Raw genomic sequence first — 9,259 nt, 5'->3', positions numbered from 1 at the left:
AAACCAAAGAGGTAACTCACAGTAGATAACAGAATAAGGCCTCAGGGACTTTTGTGGACGGCTTGGCAAAGGGAAATGTGACTGGGGTCAAAGTAAACCCCTCCGTTTTGCTCTCAGAGAGTAACTGCGAGTGTGGAGCAGGTGCCTGGACTGAGGAGCAGGTGTTATGATTCCCTGATACTTAAAGCTGCTTAGGTTAGCGTCCAACTGTGCTCTGGCGGGTCGTCTGGGGTATCTTGTTCAGTTCTCGGCATGCTCCAAAAGTTATTTACTTTAACACGTGAATAAGGGCATTTCAGAATGAGCTTTCTCACACATATTCAAACCAAGAAGTTACTGAGTTTAGTTTGCAGGAGAGTCCGAATCTCCACTCCTGTAGGCGTGCCCTCACATGCTGGCTTCCTTCTTAAACACAGCTGCAGGCCCCCCCAGCTACCACCCAGGAATGTTCGTTGCTGCCCTAATGGTCAAGGGCCACAGCCTCTTGGTCCTTGAGACAGGCCAGTCAATGCTTCATCACAACGAACCACGGGTGATCATCTGACTGATAGTGATGCGCGGCCACCATGGGCCGCTTCTCATCAGCAAGGAGCCTGGCACTGCATTCAAGGCCTGCCCTGCCCACATCAGTCCCGTGGCCTGACCTGTGAGTCTGCTTTCTTGGACCATCACTCCCAGCATGACATCAATCATGGTCGGTCAGGACAACAGAAACAACACTGGGTATTTCAACAGAGAGAACTGAATAAAAGAAATTGGATAAGCAGGTAAAAAGGCAAAAAAAGAGAACTGAGGCCGCAGAGATAGTAAGGCAGGAAGCAGCTCCCAGCCTCAGAGCTGGGGTTGCCAGAACCTGCTGGGAGGGAGGGGTGCCAGGGGCTGCGGCCAAGAGGCGCTGGGGGCAAGACTGCTGCCTGTGGGAGCTGCCACCTCTGCCAGGTGCGGGCAGGCTGGTTCAGGGTGCAGTGCTGTCAAGACCAGTAGGCGAGCAGGCCCTGCTCCCTCCTCCAGCTGCCCAGCTCCTCCAGGCCTCTCGCTGGTGGAGCCTAGCAGGGAGCCAGCTGGCAAAGGGACCTGCATAGTCTTAGCCCCGCGTCAAAATGCAGAGCTGAGAAGATGGCTCTGAGCTGGGAGACCAGTAAGCAGCACAGCCTCCCTGCCCTCCTTCCCTGAGGATGCCCAGACTCCTCGGGTGGCCCCCACGGCCCTCACCATCCGCAACCCCCCCACCCCAGTGTCTGCTGCCCCTGGGAAGCTGCTCCCCATCACTCAGGTGGAACTGGTGATGCCCGCTCCCTTACGCTGCTCTGGACCTGCCCAGGGAACCAGGAAAGCCCTGAGCACTTCTCTTTATGTTGACATGTCTGTTCCCCGGACTAAAATTCCTAAGCCCTTGAGGAAAAGAATGGGTTTTCATTATTGTATCTCCAAAGCCAGTGCTGTGGTTGGCACGTAGTAGGTGCTTTAAGAACATTTGTTGAATGAATGAATATGTCTTAAGTATTTGCCCAATTATGGTTATCAATATTCTAATCATCAGAGGTCCTATGAAACATTCACATACAAATTGAAAGCCTTTAAAGGAAGGTAAAGGATATTGGACTCAAATTAAAAAAAAAATCTTTCCCAGTCTATAGAAAACTAATATAACTTCCATTTAGTCATCGAATGCATTGGGTAGCTCTTCAGAAAGCTTGAATATCTGGGTGTCTAAAAGCCTCCACCGCTGCATGAGATGATTAACACATGGAAAACGCTTGTGGTCTGAGACTAGGAGGTGCTTCTATATAGGGTGGAAGTCTTTATTTCACATTTTCTTTGGGAAAGATGGTAGAAACAGCACAATCCTACTAAGTTTCCTCCCAGGAAACGCAGGACCTTCTTTTTTCTGCTCCCTGGAGAATGGAAGGGCTCAAGTGATATCTCTGGGCTCAGGACTGGCCCAGTGACAACTGTGGAGGCTAAAATAATGCTGACTTAGTAATCATTTGAAAGGCACATTAATCAAGGGGCACAGATGCTTTAAGGAGAATGAGGCTGATGCTTCTGCCGACTCAGGCAAGGAGACCAGGCAGCCAGGCTGGCCCAGGGGAGGCCACAGCGGGAGCAGAGCTGGGCGTGGGTGACAGGCAGTGGGCGATGAGCTGGGCCATGTGAGCACAGGTTGCCCAGCCCCAAGCGGGTGTGACGGGGGCAGGGCTGGCCACGTGCAGCTGGATCTTGGGTCCGAAATTCCAAGCTGGGCACTAGTTTGCCCACAGAGATGGTCACACCCACACGACAGTAATACGGCCAAACCCGGGAGATGTCCACCCAGCTAAGAATATTCCATGCAAAACATTGTCTTTAGCTGAGGTAATGTCCTTTCTGTATTTGGGTGAAAAAAGTTTTCTGTAATAAAATGATTCTGATGGGAGATGGCAGGTTTTGTTTTGCTTTTCCCTCTCACTTGGCCACATAAATGGTTGACAAATCTATGTAGGTCACCCAAAAAAAAATTTTTTTTTTTGAGCTGTCATTGGCGTCTGGAATCCAGAAGTCTGGGAACCATGGAAACGGCTTGTCCCCGGGGCCCTGTCATCAGTCTTTCCTTAACCGGATGGGAAGAATCAGAGGGGTCCAGGGAGGGCACACTGCATCCTTGCCTGATGAGAAGAGAAAAACAAGCTGGTGAGAATCTGCAGAACTCGCTGAGCTGTTCCAGGAACTGAATAGGGAACGCTCGCTCTCTCCCAAAACGCCCTTTTGGGTGGAAAAACACCCATTGGAAAACACTACTGTTACATAAATATTCCAAAAATTGTATTAATCAGAAAAAAATCCTACAGTCTTTAGGAAGAAAGAGCTTTGGCCTTTTCTGCAGTTTGAGCAGGTGCATGTCCTTTGCTTTTCGAAACTGTGGCCAGAGGCCTGTCCATTGAGTGTTTGGTGGGGAGGGGGTGTTATGCTCAGAAAAGAAAAGAAGCTGGTGTTTTTTTTACCAGTCCTTAATGAACTAAAATTATAAAATCAAAACCAAATGTTCTTCAAGCTTTATGTTCAGTTTATGAGTCTTGCTAATCTAGTCAATGGCCTGATAATGTCAGCAAGTCCGAAGACAGTTCTGTAATCAATGCTCAGCTTGTATATACATTTGACAGATTAAATTCCCCCAAACAACAGCATTTCTAAACTTGACCAAGTTACGGTAGATAATTCAAGCTGTAATTATAAATGCAGTATCTGCTTCTTTCAAACACTTCCACAGGGCACGTTTATAATCCTTGAGGGCAGATTCCCCCTGCACACGTCCGTGTTCTTATCCACCTGATGCATCAGACTTCCAATCCCAGCAAATCAGGCGCCCTGACCCCATCAAACAGACTAAGAGCAGTCGAAGCAGACATAACACAGCACGTGACTCGAAATCTTGCTGCCACAACTGGATACAAGCCAATGTCTACTCAATTGTGGGTAATTTCTCCTCTACACCTTTCAGTGTTTTCAAACGTCTTGCAGTTAACATATTACTTTTACATTTAAAATGTCTTTGGAAAGTAAAGTTTTCGTGGCGGGCTGACAGCAAAAGCAGCTGCAGAGAGTTAAAATATCGGTGGATGGGCGGGAAGGGAGGCTGCAGGGGCTGGGGGCTCCACTGTTCACTGGAAATTAGTCATAGACTTGAACTTCCAAACTCTTTCTCTGGAAACTTGTGAAGACAGATGTTTAAGAACTTGATTAATAAAGCTCTACTTTCTGTCCCATATTTGAGGATGATTCCAAAGAAAACATGTTATGTTCCCTGCCTCTTGTCCAGAGATGTAAATGCTTTCCATTCTGCTGTGTGCTCGCTCGTTGAAAAACGCACAGCCCAGAGGTCAGAATGTAAGTAACCAGCGAAGAAGCAGAAACATTGATTTGTCCCAGTAATCCCTAGTCAACGTTCCCTGTCCTGAGGTTTCCTTCAGAATTGGTTTATCTTTCATTTGTTACAGCAAAGCTTTCCTCATTTATGAGCTCTTCACCAATTATCCTACCAGATAACAATACTTTCAGATGTCCTAATTCTTAGTACTTTGTTGTCCTTTGTGACTTAATTTAAAACTCTGTCTTGGAAGAATTCTTAACTTTTTCAGAGCCCCAGATGATGTGAATGAAACAGTATTATCGGTGAGGTCAGTGCGTGTTTTTAAACAGTTTAACATGAGAAACAAATGTAAAAGCCTCCAGATTTTGTCTTCCCTACTCAGCTTCCCCTGGAATTCTGCTGAACGATTTATTTCCTAACCCAAACTTACCTGGTTAGGGGCTACTGTTTTGACCATCACGTGAAGAGGAAACCTATTTTGACACTAAATGGAGCCCAGGGTGCGAAGTCTCATTCGGCAGAGGGCAGCTCGCGCCATCTGCTGGGGACATTAATAGTCCTTCCATCCGGTCATGAAGTAATTGGCTGCAAGCTAGTTAGTTCACGACCTGATCGCCTTTACTACTTCGGACGGACAATTTTTTTTTTTTCTGACCGACAATTATTTGCCTTGAGACCCTCTGTCTTTTAGATTATGTTTCAGGGAAAAGCAAAGTATAGTTGACCCTAGAGATAAAAATAATTTAAACCAAAACATGCAGTTATCCCAGCCATTATCTGCTCTTACCCTAAAGGATGCTCTAGGAAGGGCTAAGATATTGGTGTAGTTTGAAAATAGCGGATTTCTTTAGGCTGATCACAGTGGGGGTGGGTGTGGGTGTGTGTGCGCGCACGTGTTCCCACCAGAATGATGTCCCTCCCTCCCTTTTCTCCTTCCTCCATTTCTTTCTTTTTTTTTCAGTTTTCTGTCTCTCAGTTCTTTCCCTTTTCCCTTCCTTTAATCCTTCCACTCTTACTCCTCCTTCTCCTCCTTTCTTTTCCTTCTCCTCCCCCTCCTCCTCCTCTCTCCGTCTGTCTGTCTTTCCCTCTCCTTTTCTAATTAACAAAAACCATTTCTGGAGAATCTGATGTGTGTCCAGAAGAAAGAGCATGAGTGAAACAGCTCTACGAATATCCTTCTGTTGGCAAACTCCCCACCTCCAGTCGTGGCAGAGGACGGTGATGTGCTCTGAGGAAAGACATCTGCCCGGGAACTCAGGGCCCTTGTGGTTCTTGAGTGCTAGGCTGGGAACACCCTCTCACTAGCCTATCTGGTGGGGCCTCTGCAGCCTAGAGGGACAGCAAGGGTGCAGTCTGGGACCTGGCCTTTGGGGTTCAAAACTTGGCCCTGGTCTCGTTGCCCATATCAGTTGTTTCTCTTACCACTATCCAGCCTGCAGAGGTGCTGAGCCCCTGACCTCTCCACTGTCCTGGGAGCACCCCCCTGTGGCGGTGTGGACACTGGCCTTCGCGACCTGGCCTTCCCTGTAGATGCGGGGTCCACTGCTTTCTCGGCTTGGTTCCAACTGGTTGCTCTTCCAAGCTCCATGCAGCTGCTTCAACTGTGGGTACTTTAATCCTTGCTCTCCTCTGCTTCTGACGACAGTGTTTCTACACCGATGGCTCCGGCTAGTTCTACCTGCAGGGATTTAAGAAAATCGCTGTGTCTAATATGAACTGGAAATGCAATGAACCAATCCTAGAAGGTCTGGGTCTACTTCTGGATTGTTTTGTTTCTCTTTATAAAAGTATAATATACCAAGTTGGATAGATTATAGATAGCTTAAGAGAGAAAAAGTTTCCCTGAATCTCGAAAACATTAAAGAACCAATAATATCCTGAGCAAAAGTCATGAAAGAATCATAATCATTTTTCATCAGGCACTGATAGAATATCCCATAGTTACTAATCTGCTTTATCCCCTCTTATACATGCAAGAGTGTTAGAAGGACACTACAAATAATATTGCTACCAATAATGCTTACTGAAAACAAGAATTTGTCTCTGCATTTGTGTTCTCCATTCTTCCGCCATTAAAAAAAAAAGCTGTACATCTATCTTGTCAGAGCGTATAGCTATTACATACCACTCTCTCTCTTAACCCTAACTTGGTCTTAGTTCAAATGACACTGTGACTTTGATGTTCACCTCCGGTCTTTACAGCAATGTCTCTCCCTAGTCATTCTGATGGTCTGAAGATTGTTTTCTGGGAGAAATCACAGGAACTGAATTCTCTGAATTCCTGCATGTTGATAACAGTGGTCTATGACCTTAATACTTGAAATTCATGGCTCACATTTTCTTTCCTTACAAAATCTTAAGTACATGTACTTTGGTCTCTTGTGGCATAAAGCACACTGTCAGAGTTTGATGATAACCTAAATCCTATTCCCTCACTTGCTGTTTTTGCCTGGATGCCCAAAGATATTTTTTCATTTTTATTGAGAACCCAATAATTTTACTAGAATATGTCTTGGTGATGAACATTCTGAATTCATAGCCTCAGGTACGTAGTGTTTGCCTTCGATATGTTTCAAGTATGCCTATTTTTAATTTCAGGAACGTTTCCTTGAATTGCAGGTTTTAGAACTGTTCTCTCACATTGCTTTTATCTTCTGGGACTCCTGTTATCTGTTGGTTGCTCTTGGCTGTCCTCAATATTTGTCAGCCTCTCTTACACTCATTTGTCTTTCTTCATTTTTTTTAAATTTATAAAGATTTTCTCTTTTTCACTTTCCATTTCTCTTAAGGTGCTGTTTGTTAAGTTCCTTTCATTCCTTTAGTTCAGTCTTTATTTCTTAATTTTTTCTTTTATTTCTAATTTCTCCTGATTCTGATTTACATTGTCTCTCATTCTCTGAATGTCTTTAGTTTGTTCTGAAATAGTAGGTGACAGTTTTGGTCTGTTTTGTGGGTATGTTTCTGTGGCATGCTTTCATCGTCTTCAGGAATGTTATACTATTTGTTGTTCTCTTTTTTCTGATGATAACTTTGCTAACTTTTGACCTCACTTCTTCCCTAATGCTCATTCCTGAATTTACTTCTGAACATCCAAAAGGAGCAGCGTTCAGAGAGCTTTCGCAACACCTTCTGTTGCTGTCATCGGCGGGCTAACGTGTGAGAGCTTGCCTTCTGCAATTCCCTCTTTCCCAGTTTTATCTGCACTTCTTTCCTCCATGTCTCTTGTCCATGTCCTGAAAATTCTCATCCCACCCTGGGAGTCCCCCTCCATGTGGGGTCTTCTTCCAGAAGAAGAATTTCTCCAGCCCCTCAGGCCCATCCGTGGGCCCCTTGCCGCTGGACGAAGAAAAATCCTTCCTGTTTTCAGCTGCTCTCCTCTCCATGCTTCCTGCGGAACCTGATGCTATTTGGGGTTCCCTGTCATCAGGTCCATTAGATTCTTTACTGTTCCTGTTTCTACCTGCATCTACACTGATGTCACCCGGTCTTGTAGTGATCTCTGGTTCATCCTCACTCCCCTGACATTTGGGGGGTTTGTGGGAATAACTTGTCAGATCGTTTTGCCCTAAGCATCGTCTATGGGTTTTGGATCTGGTACCTACTCACTCAGTTCACAGCACCTAATGGATAAATGGCCCTTTAACCTTCAACACATCTGTGAAGTCTCTTTTGCCACGTAAGGAAACCTGTTCACAGGTTGGGAGACGTGGAATGGACATCTTTGGGGGCCATTATTCTGCCAAACACTGTGCCATACACCCATCTCCTTGCTTCAGCATTAGCAACATTTTGCCAATAGCGGTTATTCTCCTATTTCCCTACCGTAAAATTTTTTTCTGGAGTATTAAAGAAAATTCCAGAAATCATATAATTTACCTATAAGTATTTTAGTATGATTCTCTAATCTTAAAAAACTACAGGGGAATTCCCTGGTGGTCCAGTAGTTAGGACTCCAAGCTTCCACTGCAGGGGGCATGGGTTTGATCCCTGGTTGGGGAATTAAGATCCCACATGCCACGTGGGGCAGCCAAACAAAACAAAAAACCCAAAACCAACCAACCCACCAACCAAACAAAAAACCCCAAGAGCATTATCATAGCAAAATTACCAATAAGTCTTTAGTATCACCTAACATTCATTCCATGTCCAAGTTTCCCAATCTTTTAAAAAGTGTTTTTGGTGTTTTTTTTGAAGTTAGTTTGTCCCAATCATGACCCAACCCAGGCCAGGAACTGCATTTGGCTGCCTTGTTTCCCGTCTGATTTGCAACAACAGATCCTCCTCCTGCCCTCCTCCCTTTTGTCGTGATGCTACTTGTTGAATAAAGAAATTGGGTCATTTGGTCTGTAGACTCCCCACATTCTGGGTTCGGCTGACCGCCTCCTGCTGGTGTAGCATAACATGTTCCTTTGGTCCCTGTATTTCCTTAAGCTTGTAGTTCTAGGCGTAACCAGATTTCATTTTTTTTCCTTTACTTTTCCGGTTAGTGAGAATAATTTGGAGGTGATGCTTACCTCCTGTTGCATCATATCACTGTTCATAGAGTCCAGTTGTGCCGGTTTTGGTGATGTTAAAATTGTTTATCTGGGCATATTTGAAAATATTCAAATATTTTAATTAATAATAATAATTACCACTTACTGCTTACTTACATATACCAGGAATTTTGCTAATTGTTTTCTATGCGACTTCTTATATTACATCTCAGTACATTCACTGTACTCATAGATTTGAAAAACGGACCGGACTTGGTTGTTTGGAAGACTCTGAACCACCGCTCCGAGCTTCAGTTTGTTTTTTTGACATAGTGATTCTTGCTTTTGATATACGTGGTTATTTTGAGGATTATTTGAAGTAATGATATGAAAGCATATTGAAAAGTAGAACACGCCCTGCTATAGTGTTATAAAAAAATTTTTTAAAGAAAATCCAAAATAAACAGTTACTGTGATGTCTGTCTCACTTATTCCGCACCCGTTTCTTGAAGGCGCTAAGCCAGGCCCCGCAGAAGAGGATGAAAGCGGCCCGGTGCCGGCGCGCAGCAGCCGGAGAGGCGGGGACGCAGGTGAGCGGCCGCACAGCCACCCTCCGCGGGAGCCCGGGGAAGGGCCCAGAGGCGCCCCGGCGCCGTGCGCCTCGCCGTGCGCGCCCCTGCCCAGCGCCCCTACCGTCTCCAGCCACAGGCGCCCCCGCCCAGCGCCCCGTGTGCATCCCCTCCCCGCGCCCCACCCAGGCCCGCACCCTGCCCCAGTGCCCCGGCCCCCGCCTCCAGTGCGCCGGCCCCCGCCTCCAGTGCGCCCCGCCCCTCCGCCTGCGCGCCCCGCCCCTCCGCCTGCGCGCCCCTCCCCTCCGCCTGCGCGCCCCGCCCCCAGCCCCTGCACCTCTACGCCCCACTCCCCGCCCCCAGTGCGC

At 46.3% G+C, this 9,259-nt stretch overlaps 1 long non-coding RNA gene across 1 annotated transcript; it reads right to left on the bottom strand.

The window, feature by feature from the left end:
- Positions 1 to 9,010, bottom strand: LOC117203721 (uncharacterized). The gene is made up of 3 exons (XR_004486602.2): positions 8,822 to 9,010; positions 5,270 to 5,525; positions 1 to 2,645 (listed from the first exon to the last, which is right to left on the bottom strand). It is a non-coding gene; the product is annotated as an uncharacterized LOC117203721 (long non-coding RNA).
- Positions 9,011 to 9,259: the final 249 nt, after the last annotated feature.

Source organism: Orcinus orca, chromosome 15 (genome assembly GCF_937001465.1).
Source record: "Orcinus orca chromosome 15, mOrcOrc1.1, whole genome shotgun sequence".
NCBI classification, from domain to species: domain Eukaryota; kingdom Metazoa; phylum Chordata; class Mammalia; order Artiodactyla; family Delphinidae; genus Orcinus; species Orcinus orca.
This window is presented reverse-complemented; position numbering and strand designations above follow the sequence as displayed.